The sequence below is a fragment of the Lissotriton vulgaris genome, chromosome 1_1 (genome assembly GCF_964263255.1).
Source record: "Lissotriton vulgaris chromosome 1_1, aLisVul1.2, whole genome shotgun sequence".
Lineage (NCBI taxonomy): Eukaryota > Metazoa > Chordata > Amphibia > Caudata > Salamandridae > Lissotriton > Lissotriton vulgaris.
In genome coordinates, this window is record NC_141685.1 from 955,743,284 (window position 1) to 955,771,210 (window position 27,927).

The following is a 27,927-nucleotide window of genomic DNA, read 5'->3' on the forward strand; positions in this document are numbered from 1 at the left end:
ATGAAACAAACATCATAAGGAGATACAGTTTATCATATTGTTATAACATGCAGAGTCATTTCTCTTTAGTACTTCATATTATCTCTCTGCATTGAAAATGATTGATTAAAATTATTTTTTCATTAAACATGAACTTAGAAATATTCATGCGTCACTCCGCTGTGAACTCTTAGGGAACTCAAAGCCAAGTTAGTTTTTTATTTAGTTTTTTATGTGCATCCTATGTGTGGCCTAGATTCCTATTATACATGGAGAACTATTATAGTCTATTAAATCAAACAGAATATTGTTTTAGTGTGCATATCATAAACTGTCATATTTCAAGGTGCTCTTTTATGCACTAATAAAGAATATGGAGACACGGTGATATAAAATGGGCTAAGTTCACACAGTGTGGAGAAGCCAGGATTGAGTCTAGGTTTTCTGGTTTCAAGTTATGCAATTCAATCATTTAGATGGGTGTCTCTTTCCCTCTCCTGTTTTACATCAAAGGTTTATTTGTTGTCTTAAGAGCAAGTGGGAGAAACCAAATGAAACTTCAGCTCGTTTTGGGCTTGATGGACCAAGAGGACCTTGATCTGAGCCTGAGACGGGCATCTGGCTTCAGCCTTCAGTGGTTTACCCACCTCTGCCAAAGAGTAGGAAGACGTCACCCTACCTTACAATAATAAAGCCAAAGTTAGAGCAGACACTATCTCCCACAGTATCAATAATACAGAATGTATTGCTTGTAAATTCTTGCTGTTGTATTAGATCTTGTGTCATGTTCTATATGCTGGAGCGTATTCCCATTTCCACTCACATCATTGTAAATGTATACTGAGTTAAAAGCATGCTTTGCTTAACATTATGTGATATACAGGAGCTTTCACCTGCCTACCCGTCCCACCCACTAGTTTAGCCATACTTTTGATTTCATTCTCACCAACAATCCTTCTGTCTCTTTGTAGGAAAGTGAATTGTTATTTCTGGTGGGTCGTCCCCCGCCTCAAGGACTAATAACACTATCCTTTCAGGGTGAACCCCAAAAGTAAATAAAATAATCTTAGCTCAATTCCCTCATAATTCGGCACAGAGCAGGCAGACTCACCTCAGGGCAATGTGTGCAGTATTTTGGCACTACCCAAACAGTAATAAAGTTGAAACACTAAACCATAAAAATCCTAAACTAAACTAAAAAGATTCAATTGTAATAAGCAAACTGACCAAGATCCAAAAAGAACTTGAGAGATGATTTTTTAAGGTAAAAATAGCACCAAAAAGCATTGAATGCTACTGATAGTCAATGGAAGCTGTAGACTGGTACCTAAGTGCGATTTTAGGCTGAGGGCAATGCAGTGCGGGTCAGATACACCAAGCAGGCTCATGCTGGACAAAGATTTATTTCCTGATTGAATTTTTTTTGTGAAGCTCCAAAATCCTTCAGCAGGGGAAGCTGTCAGCTGGATATGAGGAAGATGTATCAAAATCGGACACCTTTGCTTCCTGTTGGCTCCAGAGGTCTTAGAAGTCCAAAACATTTTTAAGTGCTAACTTTTCAGAGTTTCTGCAGCAGCTCCCCTCAGTAACGTCGTAGGCTCCCAGCACCCATGGGACTCTCTACAGCAGAGGCCACTACCAAAGTCTAGTCCAGGTTCAGTTGGTACTGGTCAGCTATAGTCAGTTCAGGAACTATACCACGTGCATTACCTGCAGTTCTGTCCCTGTAGCTTCCCAGGAGGTCAGCCAGTTGACCCTTGGAGGTCACATCGTTTTCCTGGGTACAGGGGGTAGCAGGTCTTGCCAGGGGTCCTCCCAGGTCACAGACAGTAGGTTTAGTCCTCTTCTGATGTTCTACAGTTTCAGAAATGTTTGATGAATATGTTTTGGTGTGCCACATATGGTTGGCACTAGCCAGTGTGTGTAGATAACTCCTGGACACTGCATATCCAATGTAGAAAAAATTCCTGGGATCAACCCTACTCACGTTTTCAGCAATTCCTGTTTGTCCTACTGCAAACAATACCACAGTGCCCTTACTCCTAAATTTCAAGATGAGGAAACCCTGTCTCCCTTCTGCAGAGCTCTTGTGTGTGTGTGTCCACCCAGGTGTGGCCAGGGAAATGAGTAGTTGAGAGTAGCTCCTCTCTAGGTTTGGTGCCATCCTCAATGGAGGGGACAAACTGTTGCCTTCTCCGGGTCTCACCATACATTTACTTATGAAAGGACAGGCCCCTTTACAAGTTAATAAAGTTACAAGGTCCACCGTAATTGGTCTTCCTACTAGAGGAAGAAAAACCGTGCACATATCCAGGGCATTGTTCTGTAGTAGGGGAATCTCTGTTATAGTCATAATCTAGTGAATAGTCCCGCCCATGTGCGTGGACCCCGGCAATCAAAAATAATCTCTTAAGTTGTCAAAACATGCAGAAAACTGCAAAGACACTTAAGAGAGAATTTAAAGACAAATAATGCAGCCTATATCCACAGGCTACACTGTCCAGTACTTCAACTAGAAATTCCACCAAATAACACCACACATAATACAGCCTGCCCAGTTTCTACCATAGAGAAACTTGCCTCCCCCAGTAAAAGACACTGGAATGATAGAGAGGAAGGCATGGACAGACAAGCCCCATAGGCTGCCATTATGTGGCTTAAATAGGATACTGTGCCTTTAAGAGAACTTTCCAGAACTTCTCCCAGTATCCCAGAATGCATAGCAGGTCCCTCTACTTTCAGTTCTATTTGAAGGCGAAGCACGCCAGACCTGTCGCATTCCGTACATGACGAAATATCTCCACCGGGGAGGGGGGCGGGCGCTTATGACTATAACAGAGATACCCCTACTACAGAACTGGAGTTACAGGACAGAAACTACTCCTTCTGTAGTAGGGGATCTCTGTGTATAGTCCTAATCTAGTGAAAAGAATGGCAAGCCCATCCCCACACCAAAGCGGCGGTGGAGAAGAAAATAACGCCACTACTGTGCGAACAAATTCCGCAGCGAAGCCTGCCCAACCTGAGCGTCTGCCCTGGCGTCAGTGTCCAGGCAGTAATGCTTAGCAAAGGTATGAATAGACTTCCAAGTGGCTGCCTTGCAGATTTCAGCAATCGGCACGTTACGGAGCAGAGCCGTCGTGGCAGCTTTGCCCCTGGTGGAATGAGCCTTAGGCTTACCTCCTAAGGTCTTATTAGCCTTTTGGTAACATAATTGTATGCAGGACACAATCCACCTAGAGATGGACTGCTTAGAGGTAGCAAGACCCGTCCTGACTGATCCATAATTAATAAACAACTGGTCAGACCTACGAATATCTTTTGTTTTATCCAGATAAAATTTCAACACCCTCCTAACATCCAGGGAATGGAGAGACCTTTCCGCTGGAGACGAAGGGTTCTGAAAAAACGTAGGCAAAGTTATGGTCTGGTTGACATGAAAATCAGAAATAACCTTGGGAAGAAATTTAGGGTGAGTGCGCATAACAACCTTAGCAGCATGAAACACAGTATAAGGTTCAGTACAACACAACGCCTGAATTTCACTCACCCTGCGGGCTGATGTAATGGACAGGTGCTGCAACGAAGCCTTATGAATAGGTTCAAGAGGCTCCTTCATCAATCTGGACAGCACCACATTCAATTCCCATGAAGGCGAAGGAAGCCTGACAGGAGGGAATACTTTCTTCAATCCTTGGTCGGGACTATTCACTAGATTATGACTATAACAGAGATACTTCTACTACAGAACTGGAGTTACAGGACAGAAACTACTCCTTCCTGCTGTGGGAGCAGTTCTCACTCCTCATTAAGGCGAAGTATTGGCTGAGCGGCTGCTGGAGAGCTAATGCAAATTAACCTCCAGGAGCTTCAGGCAGGAAAAGGTAGCTGTCTAAAAGTTAATTTTTCAAAATGTTTATGAAACATTTAATTTCACCACTGAATTGGACTTAGAATAAATATGAAAATTAGTCTTTGAATGACTTGTAGCCATTTCCTGACAAAATGTTACACGAGGAGCATGCCTACTTTCATTTAGCACTTTTCTCTTTTAAATATCCAGAACCCTACCTTGAGGGCGACAAGGTGTACTTAGGGGTGACTTATTGATATTTAAAAGCAGGGTTTGCCACATGTCATAAGGGGTTATTTTACAGTTATTAGAAGAAAACCTGTTCACTCCTCAATGTACTCCAATTAATAAATAGTTTAATCAAAATTTCATTGGTTAGTGTGCTTGTGGTATAATCCTCCAATTATAGCTGATGCAAAGTCAAACACAATATGCACATATAGAAAACTACATGTGTTCCCTTAAGCACTACTTCAGGTACTGTGAGTAGTCTCCACTGTTAATCAATATTATCGTAGTTTTTTTCCATCCGTCTTAATGACCAAAAAGTATTTTGTTTCCATAGTGTGACAACCTCCAGGTGTGTAACCCCTTCATTCCTTAAATTTCACCATTAACAGACGGCTTTACAATCCCGTGCTCTCTGATCCCGAGTGCATTTCTGGCCTGTGAGACCTGTCATCAGGGGGGAAAGTGTTTTTAAAGCAGTAGAAAACAATAACACAATTAAATATTTTGTATGTGGTACATTTCAGCAATAATTTCCAATAGTAACTTTAGATTAGCACATAACAAATTAAATAATACAAATCCACCATTTATAGCATATGCCAATTTCATGCATATCTTCATTATTTCTTATCATCAATTTAAATCAATCTGACACAAATCAATATGTATGTACTTAAATCGAGTGCTATCCTACAACCTAAGGTATGTGTCTGAGCACGCATAGAACATGGACTCCTTCTTCCTGGCCGCTTGCAATGGAAGGTTCTAGGTGCCTGAGAAATAAACGAGTTAGGATCCACTACAAAATACAAATTATAGTGTAACCCATTTGGTGACACGTAAAGCTCAGAGTTGATTGATGGGATTAAGTATGGATTTATTCAAAATTCAAAGCCAAGCTGATCTAAATCAGTCACAGAAACATAGTATAAAAGTACAGAATCACTAAAGGATATCCGAAGCAACATATAAAATTGATCCTCAATAACCGAAAACAAATTCGGAATTCGGTAGCTGCTATACAAAGAATGAGAAATGAAGTCTGATGTGTACATTGAAATTTTCTATACTCTTGCCTATACATGAGGTTGTCTACTGAAACCTACTAAACCCTATTCAAACCTCGGAATCAGATGTTGCAAAGATGTCTGTACCTCTTAGAGACTAAAGAAATCTGAACAAAGCTAAAGTGTAATACCCAGTTATACCCACCCTAAGAACCTTTGAGAATTCCAGGTCACGTCCAATTATTTCCCCTTGTCAAACAAACTTGACAACCACACTTGAGATTTCTTTCCTTTAGTCTACACATTAAAATATCCTTAAATTCTTCCTGTCTCCTTATTCCGCTCAGACTTTAGCACCTTCGAGTCTCATGACAAGCTCAGCTCGTCATGAGCCACAGTGCTCGTGTGCTCATGACAAGCTGAGCTCGTAATGACCGTTAGAACGCTCGTATGCTGGGCAAATTCCCCTTCTGTGCGAGCGTTCTAAAGAAACGGGTGTGGACACGCCCACTGTGGCTCATGACGAGCTGACCTCGTCATGAGCACGGGGGCGCTGTGCGCACCCCCCACCCCCGCCCCCCAGCACAGCAGGGGAATTTGCCCAGCTGTGAAGAGGTTAATCCTCTGTTCCTTCTTTAAATCCTCTTATCTTTGCCAAGAGATCCTACTTGTTAGTCTCACTATCTGTTTCACACAATGCGCCTTTCTTTATCCATGAGCTAATGCAACTGCACCTGCAGAGGAAAGAAAAGCATTGCATCCAAAGCAAGCATTCACGTTAAAAATGAAACATTGCGAAATCCAAAAGCTTAAGGCCTTTGGTCTACTTTAGTACGGCATGCATTTCAGTACACATTTTAAATGCATGATTACAGGTACATATACAGCTGCAATATAGGGGTAGAGCTCTATTCAAATGGATACATTTCAAGTTATAAAATAAATGGAGAGTATTATTTAAAGAAATATGTGAACATATAAGAAATACAATGTTATTAAAACCACACAGATGTAGATATATGTGGGAACTATAACTCTTTACTGTAAAGAAATCGTTAACATACACACTCCTATAAATGTCGAGATTACACAGTAGATTCACTTTCTGTTACTATTCAAGTACACTACATCACGTTAATAAGGTAACATCTAACAAGTAGATAAGGCCAAAAGGAAGCATATATGTGGCCTAATTAAACATAAAAGGGTGAAGCCAAAGTTATGCTGCTCCAGGTCCATGAAGGTCTCCTAATATCCAAACAACCATATGAATATCAGCTCATTTTCATATTGGTAACTGGGTAATAATCAATAATGAAGCATTCTTAAAACCCAGTACTCATTAACATAGTGTTAGCACCCCAGTCCGTCCTTCATAAGGACCAAGAGGTGTAAACCCAATATCAACCCCATCGGTAAATCTGCACATACATGCAAGCAAGTGGTGAATCCTCCTTTAACTAGCATGATCAAACTAACCAAAGTGGTTCCCCAAATTTCACTTACCCAAACAATTAGGCTTCAGGTTTTCTCCTAAAAACTCCTGTGTCCAAATGCAAACGACCTCGCTACTTATCAGCTCCCTGTTCGGAGATAACAGGACTTTCCTCATGTGTCTGATGTATCAAAGAGTGTTTTCACATTGAAATGTGTATCGGGGGAAGAAATAATTTTTTCAGCATTAGCTTGTCCTCTGTACTTGCTAAAAAATATAAAAGCTACCTATTTGACAGTGTTGATATCCCTAGGTAAATGAATTCAAGACATACTGATATGAATGCATCTGTTCTACAAGGGAACATGTGTACCCATAAAACCATTGTGTAGTGCCTGACATAGTAACAGGGCCTGCCTTGTGTGTCTGATGTATCAAAAATCGTTGGCCATATTGGAATAGAGTATCTGGGGGAGAAATACATTTCTTATCATTAGAGTGTCCACTGTAATTGCTAAAAAATATGAAAAAAAAGCTACCTGTTGGACCGTGTTGATAACCCTCAGTAAATATGTTCAAGACATACTGATATGAATGCGTCTGTTCTACAAAGGAACATGTGTACCAATAAAACCATTGCATAGTGCTAAACAGAAAACAAATAATTCCAGGATTAAACATGAGCACATAGTAAAAATTCATAGAAAACAGCTGTATTCAATGCGGTTCTTAAGACCTTTCAGTAGTTCTGTTTGCAGTTTCCTGATCCAATATAGTTCTCTTCGTAGCAGTAATTTTCTAATATCAATCCCAGATTTCAATAGCACGACTTCCAGTACTGGGTATTTCAAATGACTGATGTTGTGTCATACTGTATTAGAAAGTACCACTACAGTAGATGAAGGGTTCTTAGTTCTGATATTACTCTAGTGTTCAAATAGCCTGGTTTTAATTTTCATTTGTGTTTTTCCTACAGAGGCTAAAGGGTTATTTTAACAGGTCTGCACAGCAGATTTTAGGCTGCTGCAATCAGACTGCACACAGGGAAGCTGTGTTTAACAGACCAGCCCTGTGGATGGCACCATAAATAAATCAATCAGAGATAAGCCGATTTAGGCATTTTTAAAGCGGGAGTAAAAGACACAGAGGAAAAAAACTGCAAAAAAAGGGTCCAGAAAAAGGAGAAAGATCAGGGATGACCATGCAGAAACGGCAGATTTGCTACACTCTTCATGTATCATGGATGCTCTTCCTCAGTCCGAGTGCTGCCTTCCTTCAGTTGCTCTCCCACAACAGAGTGTGTCTGAGGTGACTCAGTGGCAAAAAACACAACGGATTACAGTACTGCCCTAAGTAATTATGCTCTTATTCTCCTCACTGTGATGGCCTAAATACATCGAGGTACTCCTAGACATGGTTCCCTGTAGGAAGCTGGCTCTTTATATAGTGCACCAAAACGAGGTACAATTTGTAAAGATTCCAAGCAACCCTAATTGGTTTACAGAGTCAAAAATGTTAACACTAAATGGACTCTTTTGTGGTAGTATGGGCAAGCAGTTTAGGCCTATCAGAGGGTAGTGCTAAGCATTTGTTGTATTCACAGAGGCAATACATGAGACACACACTCAAGAATAAATCTAAGACCAATGTAGAAAAATAAGTATTATTTTTATTTAAATTTTGACGCTAAGAACTTCGTTATCAAGTAAGTACTTGTATTGAACTTCACAGGTAAGTAACCAGTTTACTTAAATGCGTCTTTAAACAGCAATGCTTTACTGTGGGAGAAAAGGCATATATTGCACACAGGTACTTATAGCTAGTTTCCATGGGGCTCCCTAGGGATTTAGCAGCTACTCGTTACCTGCCCTGGGGCATCTGGGTGCAGAGGTGCTGGTCAGGTTGGTAACCTGCCCTGGGGCATCTGGGTGCAGAGGTGCTGGTCGGGTTGGTAGCTTTGTGTGCAATGCTGGTGGAAAGAAGGGGTGCCACCTAGACACAGGCTGCAGAGGGGGGCTTGGTGACAATTCTGGGAACTCCCAAATGGAGGGGTCGGGTCACAAGAGTCTTGGGGACAAGGGGGCACAGCTGGTTCGTCGATATCTGGGCTGGGGCATTCAGGTGCAGAGTGAATAGGTCGGCTGGGCTCTTTGCATACTTGGTACTTGCGGTTGTCTGTCTTGCCGGTTTAGGGTGCAAAAATCAGGACTGCTGTGACACTCTGGAATTAGGTCTCTGCAGACGTCCCTCAATGACTGCTCAGTCTCGGAGCTGTTAGAGTACCGACTGGACTTAAAACAGGCCTTGGCTGCTGCAAAGGGTCCTGTACCCCGAGTATTGGTCCTGTGTAGCTCTGGTTGTTTTTGGTGTCCTCTCACTTACTGGGGGGAAAGATCTGACCTTCAGGAGCAATGGTACTTCTACCTGGGAAACTGCTGCGTCAGGCTGTCTGGGGAGCGGCAACTCAGTGAATCAAACTCTGCTTCTTCGGTGCCTGCGGACTGCCGTGTAGTAGCTCCTTTACTCCAAGGGAGATTGCTGGCAATTTGCGAAGGGTTGGCAATCTGCCGATGTTCTTAGTAGTTGCTCAGCTGCAGCACAAGTCACTTGGTCACGATTGTCGAGGCTGGTGTGGGCAGGCAGGGTTTGGTGCTAAAAGTCCAAAGTAGTCTTCTGTTCTTGTTCTCTTGCGGCTCCTCTTTGTCCTCTCCTTCTTGATCCCTAGAAATATGAAATCCTGGCATCAGGGGGTGCCACTAAATACTCAAATTAGGGGTGCTAAGGGGAATTACAGGTAGTAACCAATGGACTACTTACCTTTAGGGTGACTATTCCCTCTATAGGACCACTTCCTGTGGGAAGTGGGCATAACCCTGACACAGTGAGCCTAATTCCACCATAAATAAAGATGGTGGAATTCTCCTTTTTGTGTTCACATTAGGCGCCCACCTTAGGGGTGGGACTGGCCTGATAGAAAACTCACTTCATGACTAGCTAATATTCCCACTTATCCTGGTGCCAAATGGCTGCAGGGCAGGAGGTGGCATCTCCCAAGTCTGGGGGAAGCCAGGGTTGCATATAAAAGGCAGCAGAGGCCTTCAATGTCTCCTACTGTGATATGCTGATTACTTAGCTATCCTGCTCGAAGGAGGTGACCGCAACTCTGGCCAGAGCAGGCATTGTTTCTGCCCTCAGAGAGCGTGGGCCGTCACCTGCTGGGGGTTAGAAACCTGTCTTTCGTGGCAGCCTGGTATACACTAGTCAGCCAGTACACTAGTAGTCAGTAGGTTTTAAGGGGGAACCTCTAAGGTGCCCTCTGGTTGCATGTATTAATAAATCCATCACTGTAATCAGTGTGTGCTTATTAATACGAGATGTTTGGTACCAAGCATCTTGGGTTTCATTGAAGCCATCATGAAGCTGGGGAACTCGTAATTACAAATGTCTAGCACATGTACTTAAAATGGCTTCCCTATTCACTTGGGATATCTAAGAATCAACTTAGGTATCACAGGGGCATTTTTTGCTCATGCAGATAAGTCAAAACATGTAGTATAGTGCACCCTGCCTTAGGGCTGTAAGACCTGCTGTAGTGGTGACTTACCTATACTGCATTCAGTGTCTGCATGTATGGCACACAGGAGTTGTACCATGTTGTGTCTTCACTTTTCTCTGCATCTTGTCACGCAGCCTGCAATGGCAGATCGCATGAGTGTGCTAAGGGTTTTTTTAGGGTGGCACAATGCATGCTGCAGGCCTTAGCTGTTTAGTACCCCATGCCCAAGGCACCAGGGGTGCCATTTACTAGGGACTTACAGGGGTTACTAAAGGTATTGCCAATTGGGGGAACAATTGTACAGTTTTAGGGAAAGAGATCTGGAACTGTAGACCTGGATACCAGGATCCCAGTGCACTTCTGTCAAAAATTGCATCAGATGCTAGGCAAAAAGTGGGGGTGATCATGTTGTCCAAAAGAGGCAAACGAAAGAGAATGAGACTAACCTTTGCAAGAGAGTCTTCATCATCTAAGTAGAAATCCTGCAAATTCTATCTGCACTGGCATGGTCAGTCCCAGGTCTGTGCTTCACTGTAAAGTCCATACCATTTAGGGAGCTGGACCATCTAAAGAGTTTGGCGTGTTCCCCTTTCATCTGCATCAGCCTTCTGAGAAGCCTGTGTGGGCCTGGACAAGGAAAGGATTACCAAACAGGTATGGTCTCCGCTTCTTCAGGGACCAAACCACAGCAAAGGTTTCCCTCTCAATGGCACTCCAATGCTGCTCTCTGGGGAGTAAACTCCTGCTAATGAAAGCAACGGCTGGTCATGGCCATCATCACTGGTCTGGGATAAGACCACTCCAATCCCATGTTTAGAGGCATTTGTCTGCACTATTAACTGCTTTGAATAATCTGGAGCTTTAAGAATGGGTGCTGAGCTCATTGCTTCCTTCAGCTCACTGTCTAGTTTATCTTCTTTGGCACCTTCTTGGAGGTAAGTTCTGTGAGGGGTGCCACAATGTGCCATACCCCTTCACAGACCTCCTGTAGTACCCAGTCAAGTCAAGGAATGCCCTGACTTGAGTCAGGGTTGTTGGAACTTTCCAATCCAGAATTGTCTGGATCTTGGGCTGTAAAGATTGAACAATTGAACTTGGCCTTCACCTACAAGGTGGCCCATGTATATAACTGTGCCCTGCCCTATCTGGCACTTGCTTTCCTCGATGGTGAGGCCTGCAGCTTGCAGAGCCTTCAGGACATTCCCAGGGTTGACCAGGTGTTCCTGCCAAGTGGAACTATAGACAGGAATATTGTCTAGATATGCTGGACTAACATTTTCCAACCCAGCAAGGGCTTTGTTCACCAGCCTCTGGAAGGTGGAAAGGGCATCCTTTTGATCCAAAGGGCATACCAGTGAACTGATAATGCCCATCTGGGGTCGAGAATACAGACTTTTCTTTTGCTCCCTGGGTCAGACCAATCTGCTAATACTGTGATGTCAAATCAAAGGTACTGAGAAATTACCATCAGCTCTGGGAATTAGGTGTTCATCTGTCTTGGTTACTGCATTGGGACCCTTTAGTCCACACAAACCCTCAGCTCTGGTTTTCAAATTCTTGGAAAGTTTTTGGATTGCTGATTTCAGCCCTGATGCGCTCCTTAACTTGATCAGGCTGCAGTTGTTTTTGATAGATGTGCTGTTTCCAGTGTCCACATCATGGTACTTCAGGTTGTATGATCAGGGGTTAGGGAGAAGAGCTCTGCATACTGCTCCAGGACTTGCCTGCAGTCAACCTGCTGTTGAGTAGAGAGGGTGCCTAAGAAGACAACTTCATCTACTGACCCATCTTTTGGGCAATAGGAGAGGAGGTCAGGGAGCGGATCTCTCCTTCCTGATCCTCATCAGTGACCATGAGCATAGTCACATCAGCCCTGTCATCGAAAGACTTGAGGCGTTTGACATGGATGACCCTGTGAGGGTTCCTGCAAGTGCATAGGTCTACCTGATAGGAGATCTCACCTTCCCTTGCGAGGATAGAGTAGGGACCACTCCAGTTGTCCGGGAGGGCCCTAGGTGCCACAAGCTCCTTCTGCTGCCCTGATTGGAACTCCACCAGTACAGCCTTTTGGTCATACCAGAGCTTCTGGAGCTCTTGGCTGGGCTCAAGGTTTTTAGATGCTTTACTCATGTACTCAGCGGTACAAAAGGGGATGGTGATGGACGGAGCATCTGAACCAATCAAACACTCACACCCAGTCAACAGACCTGGGTTTAATCCATCACTGTTCTTTAGCCCACTCTGCCACCCCAGTTCAGACATGGCCATATGCAAATCAGTCTGACCCCGTGCCTCATGGGAACAGTCCAGCCCGAACTGCCAAGCCATGCCTTCCCTGGACCGGAAACAAGCTTCCCAGGACCGGTTTCTTGCATTACAGCCGTCTTCAGGCAGGCTTGCTTGAATCCAGTGGTAAAGTGAGCAACGGACTCACGTCTGAGCATACCCCGCCAACTTATGGCGAACAAAAATGTACAAAAGGGGGTGGTGATGGACCGAGCATCTGAACCAATCAAACACTCACACCCAGTCAACAGATCTGGGTTTAATCCTTCACCGTTCTTTAGCCCACTCTGCCACCCCAGTTCAGACATGGCCTTTGGCTTCAACGGGACTAAACTTGGGAAGAGACTCCAACTCTGCTACATTGGGAAGAATAGCATGATATTGAAAAGTTGTTTTTTCAGCATTTGATATTCCTGCTGAAGATCCTGAAAAGATTTGAGAACGGTGCCCCACATAACATCCCCCAGGGTAGAAATCCCGATATTATCCCAATTGCGGAAGCCCCCCAGACCCGCGAACTGCGTCAGTGGTCTAAGCGAGGTGATATGGGAACGCCTTGGCCAATATCTTGGCCTCGATATTCAGCAGTGAAATGGGACGGTATGAAGAATGTTGGTCCGAAGGGCGGCCTAGCTTTTGAAAAACAACCACCCTGGCGTGTCTCCATTCCTGCGGCAGGCACCCACGCTCAGTGCCTCCTCCACCACCTGCAGGAGATGGGGTACCCGTTGCAGGAAGTATCTCTTAAAGAACTCACAGAGTAATCAATTGGGCCCTGGGGCCTTCCCTGAAATCAGGTCACCCAACGCTGTACCCAGTTCCTCCGCCGTAAGTGGGAGATCGAAGGTCTCTTGGGCTTCATCAGAGAGAGACCGAGGCGGAAGATCTGTAAGAAAACGAGGAACCATGCCCTCTGGCAGGGACTCCCATGCGGCATACAAATCGGCATAATAAAGCGCAAAGCTCTCCACAAAATCTAAGGGATCACCCAATGTCCTCCCATCTGGCCCCAGAAGCCCAGGCAGAATCAGGGAACTCCCCGCCCCCTTGCATAGTCAATGGAGCAATTTACTGGACTTATCTCCCCATTGATAGATCCTGCTGCGGGACGCGAGCCACGCCAATTGAGCCTTATCCAGCAACAAGTCTGCGTGCGATTGCCTCACCACTAACAGTTGTCGACACGCTAGTGCCCCTCCCTCCTCTCTACCAGTGCGTTCCAAATCCAGCAGATGGGCCTCTGAGCGCACCAAGGACTCCTTCTAGGAGCGCCACGCCGCGAAACAGTTTGAAATGTCCACACCCGAATAGTCAACTTCATTATTTCCCACAGCGGCGCAGTGGTCGTCACCGAGCCCACATTGACATCAAGATAATGTGCAATGGCCTGCCCCAAATGAGCTCTGTATTGGTCATCTTGCAAATGCCAGGGGGAGGGGCGCCAACAAAAGGGTGGCCTCGCAGGGCAGAGCCGTAACCTTAGCGCAACCGGGGAGTGGTCCGATAGACCCCTGGGGAGGATCTCCGCATCCAACACTCTCCCAATTATGGCAGCTGGCATGAAGTCATAATCTAGCCGTGAAAACGATTCATGCACCGCTGAAAAAGAAGTGTAGCCCTGCTCCTCTGCATGCTGTCGTCGCCAGGAGTCCACCCAGCCCAAACCCGACACCAAAGAGGATAATTTAGTTGGTTGGCCCACAGTTGGCGCCCCCCCTCGGCACCATCTTCCTCGAGCCCCATCCATCACATCATTCCAGTCGCCACCCACTACCCCCAACCCGTCCGGAACATCCGCCCACAAAGTCACAATGTATTCAGCCAATGTCCAGGAACGGGGGGGGGGCGTAAACACTACAACAACCTCCCCCGGGTGTCTGCCCAAGTCCTATAGATACGAGGCTACACATGGCAGCAGTAAGACAGTGCAGTGAAATCAAAGCAATCCCTCAAACCGTAATCAGAAAAAAAAACACTTCTGAGGAACAAATAAACAACTCACAAATAGTGATCCACAACATCCCCTGGAACCCCAACCCCCCACCCCAATACCTCTAAACCACTGAAGTATCTGTCTCGTTGGAGGCGGCATGGTGACCCCAACGGGAGGCACCGTCCCACCTCCGCCAATGGATCCCCATAAGCCCCCCGTTGCACACCCGGGCTGTCCCCCGGACCACAAAGGCCAACAGGGGATAGAAGCCCGATCATAGGCTTCGACAGTTGAAATAGAAATGTACAAATGGTAGTCCACCAGGAAAGCCCCACATAGGTCACGAGGCCGGCTTCCCCGTGCAGGGCATTGATGCCGATCTGCTGGCATCTCTATGAAACTGTGAGCGTCGTGTAGAACCTTAACGTCTGTGTCCCTTATCCTTGGGTTTAGGCGGCCTGTGAGTGAAATCACTTGTTGACAAGTCAGTCTCCAGTCTCGGCGGTGTATGCGAACGCACCTTTACCATTTAGACAGTCCATTGAAAGACATCCTCAGGAGAATCAAAGACCAACATGCGTGACTGGTAGACCACCCTCAGCTTAGCAGGAAACAGGAGGGCATATGGCAGCTTTAGGTCCCGAAGGTGGGCCTTCGCCGCCGTGAAGGATTGGCGCTTCTGCTGGACCAGGAGAGTGTAATCAGGAAATATATGGATACGAGCATTATCTAAATGCATTGGCTCCTTAAGGCGGGCTTGTTTCAGGATAGCGCCCGATCATGATAATTTAGGATTTTCGCTATGACCGGGCGTGGTCGGGCCCCCGGTGGCGGCTTCTGCATGAGAGCCCGATGCGGCCTCTCAATGATAAAGCAGTTAGACATGGATTCTGGGGGAAGCCAATTAACGAGCCATTTGGTCAAGAACTGTTCCATGCTCCCCCCCTTCGCAGCCCTCTGGGAACCCCACAAAGCTCAGGTTGCTCCTTGATGCCCTTCCTTCCACATCCTCAACACGAGATGTCAGGCCCCTAGTGATGGTCTCTGGAGACGCTACCTTCTTCTGCAATATACCGATCGAGTCTTCCACTCCGGAGACCCTGTTTTCCGTCTCCGTGATGCGTTCAGTAGCATTGCGCAGGTCTTGACGAAGGAGTAAAACCTCAGAGCCCACCTTCCCTTTTGGTCTCCAGGGTTGTGCGGGATTGTGTAATGGCCTCTAAAAGGGCAGCATTGACGGGGACTCCTCCTTGTGCACCCCCCTGCACCGCAGGCAAGGCCACCGGCTCCGCGAGGCGTCCTATAGTGCTCTGCTTGGTCGAGCCCCCTGTGAGCCTGTCCCATGTCATAATGGTGCTAGATCTCCAATTACACATGAACCCTCAATGCTACAATTTGTACAGTACCAATAACTAGCCACACCCCTACTCTGCAAGGGCACGTCGGCACCACACAAAAGTAGGTCACCAGTTCGCAGATAGGAGGGTTCTAACCGGGCCACCCTGAAGTTCGCAAAAGCTCTACGCAATCACTCCACACGCAGCCCAGCCCAGTCGGCGAATCAGACAGTAGGGAGAAGAAATCTCGGCCCCAGCGGAGCCACCCAAAGCCAAAGGCGGCACCGAAGGCTTCAAAGAAACCCCCATATGCGCACACGGCCCGAAATGACCGCCGGATGTACGCCGGATGCACGCTGAAACAAGCATGGAACTCTACACCCTAACACAAGGGCCCTCACAAGCACCCTCTAGTCCACCCACGTGTGGCTCGATCTGGCCACTGAAGTGGGGGCAGGGCAACCGGGAAAAAGTCCACTCAGGGAGCCACGGATCCCACTAGGCTAGGGGGCTGCAAATGTTGATGGGCCGCAGCGGGAGGACTCTCCGCAGGCCCACCGGGCCGCCTCACCCCCACCTTAACAACACGCCAGCACAGCCCTCAGTTCAGGCTAGGCAGGGGACCCACACACCCTTCGAACCAATGGGCCAGGGACTCCACCGGAGCACAGGACACGCAGGGCCCAAGGCGGCAGAGCGTAGCAGGAGAGAAGGCGGGAGGGGACGCTCCGCAGACTCACCCCGCCACCTCACCCCCTCTGCTATTGTCGATCGATGCCGCTCAGTCCGCCACGTCCACACACCTCAATAAACCCACTGCCGAGGGCCGATGCCGACGATACGGTGCAGGGCATTGTCTCCTATCTCCTGCGCGCCCGGCCCAGTTACTCCACACCGCCTCAAGTAAGTCAAAGGGCCCACCAACTGCACACCTCGACCAGACGTGCCAAAAAACGCCCGGGACGGATCGATAGCCTCACCACCAGGGAGCTGTCGCAGGTCGCACACCCTCACAGCGGCAAACAACATCGAAGTGGGATAAATTAAGTATTTCAGTAGCGAGCTCAGCGGAGAGCGCCTACAATGTGACCGCATTGGTGGATCGCTAGGCCACGCCCCCACAGCCACCTAATCTTTTGACTAAAAAGTGACAAAATCTACCAAGATCTGACTCAGGGGTTTTGTGAGTCTCCTTGAACCTAATCCTGTACTCCTCAGTGGGGAGTCAAAAGCCCTCAATCAAGGTATCTCTCATGGGGTCATAGGACTCAGCATCTGTCTCACCCAGTCTATCCCTGTCCTTTCCTGAAAACAGCTCCCAGTGTTGAGAACTCCAATACTTCTGGCTGAGTTTCCTCATCTCACAAGCCCTCTTAAAGGCTGTAAAGTATTTGGTGTTATTATCACCTTCTACATATTTGGGGACAATCCCTTTGGGGATTTTAGGGTCTAAAGCTTCATCTTTCTCCCTATTTAAAATGTTGCTGCCACCAGAGATGGATGCTAGGCCCAATTCAACTCTATTGTTCTCTGAGGCTAAGATTTTAGCTTCTAGAGCTATCCTCCTCGCTGCATTTTCTTAATCTGGGGTACTACCAGAGGCACGCCACATAGAGGTACTTGTCAGTAGGAGAATTTGAGGACTCCTCATCTTCACTGACATTTCCCTCCTCTTTGTCATTAGGGTTGTCTTCCATTGCCATGGCTCTATGATGCTTAGCAGGCAGGGCCTGTAAAGGAGCCTTGTTAGGTTTAAACCCCATGGCAGGGTTCCATGCTTTGCAGAGGTCCTTAAGTTGGGTCAACTTAAGTTATCTTGTAGGGACTCAGGTTGAGTGCCTGGTTAGTATCCTCTGCCTCAGACATGGTATTAGATGAGTTGAGACCCTTTTAGAATTCAATAAAAAGAAATGATCATACTAACGTTTTAAAAGGCCTAACTGTCTAGGATACTTTGTAATTTCTACTACAATTGGACCCAAATAGGCTCCATACAGCTATCTACAAACAAGACTGCGATGTCTGGTGTGCATGCTTTTATTCCTGGTTCAGTTTTTGCCTAAAAGAAACGGTAGTCCCAGAATAATGGCGTGGCTCAATTTTCCAACCCATATACAAGACAAGAAAGGCCAGTACGACTCCCCCAATAGCTATCACAATATCGCCCTTCTGGTTATACACTCAAAACTCTTAGCTAGTTTACTACTGGCAGAGCTGGAAGCTTGGGCAGAAAGAGAAAAATTGTCTTCAAACTGGATTCAGAACCAAATCTAGAACCACAGATAACTTAGTCACGCTATCAATGATCGAAGAGAAATAAATCATCAATAGAAAACCGCTCTTATATTCCTGCTTTGTGGATTTCTCCAAACCATTTGACCACGTAAACCGTAATCTCTTATAGGGAAAACTGTCCGACAGGAACATCCTTGCAAAACTACTATGTGCCATCCAACTATTGTACTCAAACAACAACAACTGGTCAAACTTGGTTCAAACAATGGCTGTTGGTCCAAAATAGTAGTCAAAAGTGGCCTGAAACAATTGTGCCTCATTGCCCCACTGCTCTTCAATCTGTTTATATCAGACCTCTACAAAGTCAAATCACATCTACCAAGACTGGGACTCGCCAGGTGACCTCATTATAATATGCAGATGATATAGTTCTGATGAACTTGACAGGCATTGGGCTCCAGAGGTTCTTAAACAATCTCCACGATTACTGCGCTAAAAATGAAATGGTGGTGAACCTCACAAAAACTCAGATCAATGTGTTTGGAAGGGTGGTACAGAAGAAAGGTAATTTACTCCTGGGTCAACTGGTGGTCTCAAGAGGCACCTGTTATAAATATCTCTGTGTTTGGCTGCAGGAATGCCTTTCCTTCTGCTTACATTTAAATTCACTAAAGCCAAATACCTCCTCATTAATTGCAGCCTTTCAATCGATACTTTGCAAACTTCAAAGTCCTACCTTGGCCCGTTTTCTTGCTGTGATAAAAGCTAAACTTATTCCAACAATTAGCTTTTACTCGGTGGCTGTTCTGGGGAAGCTCTTTTTCACCTGTTCCCAAATCAAGGCAATTCACATTCTTTTTCGCCTACTGCAAAGTACTGGCTCAGCACCATTGCGGCTGGAATTTGGTCTGCTAAACCAAGTATTAGTACAATATGGTTCTTTACTTAAGTACATGTAATTACTGCGGCTATCTGACCGATGGACACTGTGTGCTGAAATATGGGAAGAAATCCAAATGGCAACTCCAAAAACAAACAACTTGCCGCAGGCTTTCGATCTGGACATGGACATGAATGCCCTCGAGGCAAATGATTTATAGGAAGCAACACTGTTGCACGCCCTCTTTAAAAAATGCCAAACAAGCAAGTAAAAAAAGATCTCATAGTTGAGGGACAAGAGAGATTTTAGTAAAAGAAGCCATGCATGAAAAGTCATCAACTCTTACAAATAACCCCAACCGCAAATATACTTAACTATTTTAATTAGACTTTTTATTAAAATCAAGTTCCTTCAAGCACGCTTCGTCTTGGGCCAAACTATCGAATGCGTACCAAAATGGGCTAGGAAACCTTTGTGTTCTAAATGTGGTCTTTGTCTTTTCCATACAGAAAGTCTTTTTCACATTGTGAACTTTAGGCTTTCCTTCGTAACCTTTTTAATCAGAACGGTATTAGAACCTCCTTTACTCTTTCCTCTAAAAGGCAAATGCCTCAGTGCCATTGTGGCTTTCATAAAATTAATCACAAAAGCTGATAAGCTGCTATTTGATAAAGACTGGAATGAGAAGAAAGTACAAACAATAGCTCCCCTCTTTTACCTCACTGTTGCTTCAGCACTTTATTCACATAGTATGGTAGCGGCTGCATAGGTCATGATGGAGAATAACAAGGTCCAAAGGAATACAAGGGGACACTACTTATGAATATCCTGATCTGATGCTTCTTTTAAGTGTCTTGTGCACTTTATTGCGAAATTTGCCACAACCTGAAAAGTGGACATGTCATTTTTAAATAAATGTCAAACTGTAGATGATCCAGGTTGAGGGGAGAAGAGTAAATATAGCAAGCTTGATTTGTTTTTCCTCCAGCCCGAGTAAATGTTACATCGTCACACCTGTATTTTATATTTGGTGTTCTAGAAGATGCCGAGTAAGATAAGAGACATCATTGTAGTACTAGGGAGCGGGGCGACACTGCTGCCCAGAAGAGTTTTTTTTTTCCTCTTTCCTGTTCTCCTTTATGCTTCCCTGTACTATTAGCACTTCCTGTGCTGTCACATGTTGTGAGAAAGTGCCATCTTTCTTGCATTGGTATGCCCCCACTTTATTCTGACTGCTGATGTGCTTTGACTGAGTGTGCCCTGGGCTCCTTCCCACCAGGTACCCAGGGCCTGTGTTCCTTCCCTAAAACTGTGTTGAAACTCAAACCCAATTGGCATCTCTGGCCACCTGTCAGCCCCTAGTAAATGGTACCCTAGGTATCCAGGGCATGGTGATCAGATAAGACCCCTAAGGACTGCAGCACGTATTGTGCCACCCTTAGGGGCCCTGTACCGTGGCACCCACACAATGCCTTTGCAGGCTGAGTGCCTAAGTACAGCACTAAACAAAGAGTCGACATGGCAAACATCCCTGTGTGCCAAGCCCACAAACCCACTGCTCTGGCATACATCAGTCACCCCTCTAGCTGGGTGCCCTATGCCAATAGTGTGGGCACAGGTGCATGAGCCCTGTGTCCCTACAGTACCCAGGGCCAATACTGGGCACTGTAAGTGCAGTGATGCTAATAAGAGTATATGGTGCTCGGAGGTCAACATTACAAACTCCACAACACCATAATGGCTACGCTGAAGACTGACATGTTTGGTATCAAACTTCTCAGCACATTAAATCCACACTGATGCCAGTGTGGGATTTAATGAAAAATGCACCACAGAGGGCATCTTAGAGATGCCCCCTGAAACCTAACCACAATCCATGTCTGGACTGAGAAGCTGCCTAGGCTGCCACACAGCAGACATGTTGCTGGACCCCTGGGTGGAGAGCCCCCGCTCTCCTGGGCCTGCAACAATGCACATCCTGGGCGAGGTGCTAGGTCTCCTCCCCCAGGATGGGCAGGGAGAAGCTTCAAAGGCCTGCCACCTCTGTGAGCTTCTCCAGACCAATTGCTCTACCCACCAACTGGCCCCCACCAGTCCTGACCCCCACCAGTACTGACCCCCACTCTGGCGCGAAGACTGGCGGGAAAAACTACGTAAGCAAGGGGGATGTGCCAGCCTGTGCCAACCCCACCCCTCAGGTGGGGTAGACAAGGTGAAGCACGACCCCGGGCTCCCGCCATCTTGAAGATGGGGAGCCCTGCCCAATCACAGCTAGGCTCCTGCCCCCCTCCCACAGGAGAGGAGCAGGCTAGGGGGTGTACCCACCCCAGGACAGGGACCTATTGGTCCCTGCCCTTGCCCTACCTGTAACGCCCCTAAATTCAGTATTTAGGGGCTCCCTAAACCTTCCTTCCTCAGATCCCGAGAAGAAAAGAAGAAAGAAGATCAAGAGGAAAAAGACCCGCCGTGCAGCTGCTAACAACAGGACGACTACAACTGACTTGGCCCCAGCCCTATAGGCCTGTTGATCCTGGAACCTGCTCCTGCCTAAATCCCGGAAACTCCAGCGGACAGCAACCTTGGGACACCCAGAGGACCTGCCTGCCTTGACCCTCTTGAAGATTGGGACTCCCATCAGCAGACGCTCTGCTGCAACAACCACCTGGTATCAGCCAGGAAGCTCCAGACCAGTCCACTCTGCACCCGCCGAGCCCAGCCTGTGTCCAAGTAATCCAAGACCACGAGGATGTCCCCCCAGCGACTGGGACCCGAAGTTCAGTGCCCAAAGACCCTCCTCGACGAACCAGACAACGCCTGCAGACTCAGAACCAGGGGCCCCTCCAACCGCGACCAGATGAGGGTAAGCTTCCCGACACCTAAAGACACCCCTGCACCTGGCACCCTACAGCCCCCTGTGCCTTCCTTTGGGGTACCTACCTGTGCACCAAGATCCCAACTTACCTCTCGAAGGGGTGGTCGCCCCTGAAGAATCTCCGTCCCCGAGCCTGCAGCCTTTGTTTGTTACCTTCTCCATTGAATAACATGGAGCGCCCGACGGCTCAAAAGCACCATGCACCCAGCCGCCCGAGTACCGCTGGCCATGCCACCTTTGCACTATCCTACTTTCCCACCTTGCCCTGTGCAAGTGACCAGGAGCCTAGCTCCCACAGCCGCGTGGCCTGCTAGCCAGCAGCCACCAACCGGAAGCCCCCTGTCCCTCGTTGAATAACATTGGGCCTAACTACCTCTGCACCTGGCCGCCCCGTGCCGCTGAGGGTGAACCGACTGTACCTACCTGACCTTGGGGGACCCCTGAGTCAATGCCCAGAACCTTAACTTCACCAGCCGAGTACTCACCTGGAAACCGGTAACTCACTTACCTGCCATTGGATAACATTGACTGGTTTGACTCAAAATGTCTACGTTTGAAAACTTAAAATATTCATATAAAATCAACCGAATTCCAAAGTACTCCCCTGTGATCAGGAGAGAAGCCAGTACTGTACCTTGTAGCCCAGTACTGAACCGCAAAGGTAATCCTTATCGGGTTTACTAGTAACCTGGATTTTCTCCATAGGAATCTATTGTCTACTTTTCTATGAAATTTCTTCTAAGTGTCTACTTTTGAAAACTAGAAATATTCTTTACAAATACTACAAAATACTGAAACATAATTACTTACCTGTTTTAAGCTGAGACCCCAGTGCTGGACCCAGGAGCCCAGTCCTGGATTACAAAAGTAACAAGATCGTACTTTACCTGCAACCTGAACTTTCTCCCATTGGATAACATTGCCAGATTTCTGTTGAAAAGTTTCTAAGTGTGAACTTTTAAAATAGCTTTATATTCCTTAAAAAATCACTGCAATAACTAAAACGTTTTTACTAAATTGTTTTCAGCTTAGACCCCAGGACTGCATCTAGGATCCAGTCCTGGAACTACCAAAGTAATCCACAAAGTAATCACCTGTGTTTATATAGGAAAACCCATTGAGCTCAATGCTAAATTGTGTGTAGAATTGTGTTGCCTACTGCAACCCCTGTACCTATTTACAAAGTTTATTGCCTTTCTGAAAAGTACTCGTCTGAGACCTCTCATATTGAGAATAATATATTTTTGCACGTGTTGGTTCTAGAAAATAAAACATCTATATCTTTGATATAAAAACAATTGGCCTGAAGTTCAGTATTTGAGTGTGTGAAACCTTTTGCTGACTGAGTGTGTACAACGAATGCTTCACACTGTCCTCTGGTACCGCCTTACTGCTCGACCAAGCTACCACTTTAGAGAGTAAGGTCACACCTGGCTTTAACCTCTGTTATACCTCTGGGGTTTGTGGACTCTATACACACTGTACCTTATTCTGGTCCAGTATATATAGAGCCACTTTCTCACATTGGTGGATCAGCGGTGGGATACAAACTTGCATTTGTTGGACTACTTGGTTACCATCTGATCACACGACAGAACTCCTAAATTGCCTTTAGAATTCTGAAATTGGTTTTTTCAAAATACTAAAAGTCTGGTAGGGCCTTGCTTAAGTCCCATTAGAATTTTAGAGAAATAAAAGTCACTATAGTCAGGGTAGAGGGTTAGAACTATCAGGTTAGAATGTCTCAACCCCCAACTATTAGTGCAGATAATATTGCACAGGACCAGGTGGAGGAGCTCGACCTCACACCTTACTTACACTTACATTTCAGAGAAGTAAGGTCCTTATGCAAACTGAAAAATATACCAATGGGCCTGTATTCAACCAAAGTAGGGCTCCAGGAGCTCTTGGCTGAGTATGCTAAAGACCACCCCTTTGAACAGGGTGACGACCAGTCAGAGGAAAAAGAGGTGCTAGAGGAGGGGGATACTCCCCCTCCCCCCCCCCATCATCTCTAGGGAGAGGAGGTGCCCTTTACCCTTAACTCCAAGAATCACCCTCTGGGACCCTAGGAGCTACACAGGTGGGCCAGGGCCCAGAGCAAACATAGGGACTAGTCCCAATGATGAGGACCACTTCTTTGCAAAGTTGGCCAAGAGATTAGATCTAGAGTCCAGACTCCTTGCTCTAGAAAAAAAAAGGAATGAGATGGGTATAGCTCCCATCTCTGGTGGCAGTAATACCAATAATAAGGATAAAGAGCAATCTTATGATCCTAAGATCCCCTAAGGAATTGTCCCTAAATTTGAGGAAGGTGATGATATCACCAAGTGGCTCACAGCCTTTGAGAGGGCTTGTGATATCAGAAGATTGAAGAAACCTCTCTTGGGGGCCCTCCTGAGGGAACTGTTCTCTGGTAACTGCAGAGACAGGCTTCTGACCCTCTCTGGGCCAGATGCAGGGTCCTATGACCTCATGAAGAAAACTCTGTTTGAGGGATTTGGACTCACTACTGAGGAGTACAGAATTAGGTTCAGGGGGGCTCACAAAACCCAGACCCAATCCTGGATATATTTTGTAGACTACTCAGCAAAGACACTGGATGGTTAGTTAACTGGACACAATGTGCATAATTTTATTGGACTTTATAATTTGTTTATGAAGGAACACATTTTGAGTAATTGCACAAATAAAACGTTGCATCAGCATTTGGTAGACCTAGGTCTAATTTCTCCCCAAGAATTGGCAAAGAAGGCAGAACATTGGGTCAAGATAAAGGTGACAAGAACAGCCACTGGGGGTGACCAAAAGAAGGTGGTTACAAAACCTCCCCAGGGGAAAGGTGGTGAGAATCCCCAAGATAAAAAGTCTGAGTCTTCCAAAGGGCCCCAAAAACCTGTACAGGTGGGTGGGTCCCAAACTACTCCCTATGTGCCTCAGCCCTATAGGGGGAAGAACTTTGATCCTAACAAGGCCTATTGTAACAACTGTAAAAAGTTTGGACATTTAACTGTAGACAAAAACTGCCCCTTCAATAAAGCCCCTAAGGCACCCAATACAGCTACTCCAGGGACAGTGAATCTACAGATGGGATCAGAGGAGTGCCCAGAGCAAATCTAGGAATACACTCATGCTAGTCTAGTCTCCTTGGGGGAACTGGAGTTTGCCACTGTAGCTGGTTGGCCACCCAACTGTAAAAAGTATTTGCAATACCCCTCCATTAATGGAACTAGAGTAGAAGCCCTGAGGGATACAGGTGCCAGTATCACTATGGTGAAGGACATGCTGGTTTCCCCAGAGCAATACTTGATTGGGAAAAAGTATCCAGTCACCAATGGTGACAGCATTACCACCCAACGCCCTATGGCTATGGTGACATTAGGTTGGGGGAGGTTACTGGCCTGAAACTGGTAGTGGTCTCTCCACAATTGCCAGCTGACTGTCTGCTTGGAAATGACCTGGAAACCTCAGCCTGGGCTGAGGTTGAGCCCTGGGCTGAGGTTGAGCAAGTAACCCATGCAGCCATGCTGGGTATCCCTAGACTGGTTTCTGTGCAAACCAGAGCACAGAGCAAAAAGAAGGGTGAACAAGTAGGTTTGGAGCCTGAAAGTATGTCCCTACCAACCAAGAGAAAAAGCAAGAAGACTGGGGGACCAACTTCTACACAGCAAACCTCTCAGGACCCCTCTCCTCAGGGAGAGGACTTGGAAACCCCCCCCCCTTACCAGGTTGGACTCCTGGGCCCGGGGTACCCACTAGGGAAGAGCTGTGCTAGGGTCAGCGAGACTGCCCCACTCTTGAAAGCCTGAGGCAGCAAGCTGTTTTAGAAGCCCATGGAGATGTCAGTGGTACCCACAGAGCTTATTGGGAAGAGGGATTACTGTATGTTGAGGCAAGAAACCCCACTCCTGGAGCTACCAGGAGGGTGGTAGTGCCACAGAAGTACAGGGAGTTCCTCCTAACTTTAGCTCATGACATCCCCCTAGCTGGACATCTGGGGCAGAACAAAACTTGGGAAAGGCTAGTTAGCCACTTCTACTGGCCCCAGATGAACCAAAAGGTGAAGGAGTTTGTGAGCTCCTGTGTTACCTGTCAGGCCAGTGGCAAGACAGGTAGCAAACCAAATGTCCCCCCGATACCACTGCCAGTGGTGGGGGTACCCTTTGAAAGGGTAGGCGTGGACATTGTGGGTCCACTTGAACCTCCCACAGCCTCAGGGAACAAATTCATTCTAGTAGTAGTGGATCATGCTACTAGGTACCCTGAAGCAATTTCCATTAGGGTTACTACAGCTCCTGCAGTAGCGAAGGCCCTCCTGGGTGTCTTCACCAGGGTAGGGTTTCCTAAGGAGGTGGTTTCAGACAGAGGTTCTAACTTCATGTCTGCTTACCTGAAACACATGTGGAAGGAGTGTGGGGTGCAGTACAAGTTTACTACCCCATACCACCCACAAACCAATGGTCTGGTTGAAAGATTCAACAAGACATTGAAAGGTTTGATCATGGGACTCCCTGAAAAACTCAAAAGGAGATGGGATGTCCTGGGGGAGGAGGCAAGATGGCGATCTGACTCGGATCGCAGTGCTCACGCATCAGCGTACCTGACCAGTCATGCGGGGGAGAGCTCTGGACACGCTTTCATGACGATCGGGAGAAACAAAAGTAATGAATAATCTGTGACCAAGCCAGACACTACCTGGAACACCCTATCCACGGGGGCAATCGATGACTGGATGATGCAGTCCCGCGCAATACACAAGAAATAGCGCAGGGTGGTGGTGATCGCAACTGAGCACAGCCGAATGGATCTGAATTCATCCACGCGCCGCGCTATCTGGGCTTCCTATTCATATATCGGATGGGCAGTCACAAAACATATTGCCCAAGGCTCATTGTCATCTATATCTACACCCAAACCTGACTGTTGCTTCTGCTTCTGCCAGTCTTACCGGACAGCGACCGCGGAGATCCACAAGGTCGGAATGCAGGCTTCAGCAGCGATGGCTCCAAAAGTTGCTGCTCAACCTCCCCTTTCGGCAGCTGCTCGTGCGAGGGCGGAGAGGCAGGCTCAGCCCGAGGCCGTGGAGCGCCGTGGAACAGAGAGACTGCCCGTGGCACAGGATAAGGCTGAGAAGGCAGATGCATCTGTGCGGCACAGGAGGAATGAAGCAGCACCCACAGCACCCGACAGTCCCAAGCCGCCCGGAGTGGCCCGGAGGAAAGACATGAGGAAGGACGCCACGGGACCGACTGTAGTGGAGCTCATGCGTAGAGGCTCCAATACGCTTCCGGGTCAGGAGAGGCAGCGTCAGGCATCACACGCCTGCAGTCCAAACAGCCCTAATAATCCCACACGCACCCTCTCAACCACCCCAATCTGACTAACGACGATAACGGGTAATAAAACTGCTGAATGAGAAGGCTCTGAAGACACCGCTATGGCAGTAGGCTCCTCAATCTCATCATTAGCATAAGCAGCCCCGAGGTGAGCGCAACCACAAATCTAAGCATGAATAGTAACATTGTGGCAATTTTTGACTATGAGATGCCCCTTACAATAGAAGGAGACCTTGGTCTGAGTGAGAGCAGCCATTTGGGGGCAGGCGAGATGATAGGTCCAGCCAAGGATCAAGCACTGCAGCAGGCTGGCATTGGTACTGGTGGGCATGACACTTCCAAACAGTCTGTTACAATAACCACAAATTCTAGCCAGGACTCCAACAATGACCAGGTTTTGATTAATGCTGAGGGATGTGTATCAGCTAACGCTAGGAGCAATCATGACAAAATCAGCACTATACATAATGATCCCGAAAAGGAAGCCAGCGATTTCTTTTCCTTTTCGGATGAGGCTGAAGTTGAAGCTGAGTGGGGTAACTCGTCAGCTTCTTACTTAACAGACGAATCTGATAGTATGTCCGATGGTGGAATGGAACCCTTGACTGTTAAAGCAAAACAAAAAACGACCAACAAGCGGGGCAAGAAGTCTCATGGGGCAAGTTTAGACTGTGACCATACTCACACTGAACAATTGACCCCAGTGATTCCAGCAGCTCCTGCAATTCCAGCACCCGCATCTATTGACGCAGTCCTACAGGCGATAGCTGCGCATCGCGAAGAGACCTCACAAGATGGGCGCAGGGCCCAAGCAGCACTCCGTAAAGTACAAGGTGTAGTGCGAAAGCTGGTCAAAACGTGTAGCTCTTTCGGGGACCGTCTGACGGAAGTAGAGGCCAGAACTCTCGCTAACGAGACGGAAGTGGTTGCCATGCAAGAGCGGGTTGAGGCAAATGAAGCGCAGATAGGGGACATCAGATGGAAACT

The 27,927-nt window shown here is 46.9% G+C and overlaps 1 protein-coding gene across 2 annotated transcripts in view; it reads left to right on the top strand.

The window, feature by feature from the left end:
- STAT2 (signal transducer and activator of transcription 2) overlaps positions 1–27,927 on the top strand; it is a 534,553-nt gene that overhangs the window by 483,134 nt on the left and 23,492 nt on the right. The window lies entirely within an intron of this gene.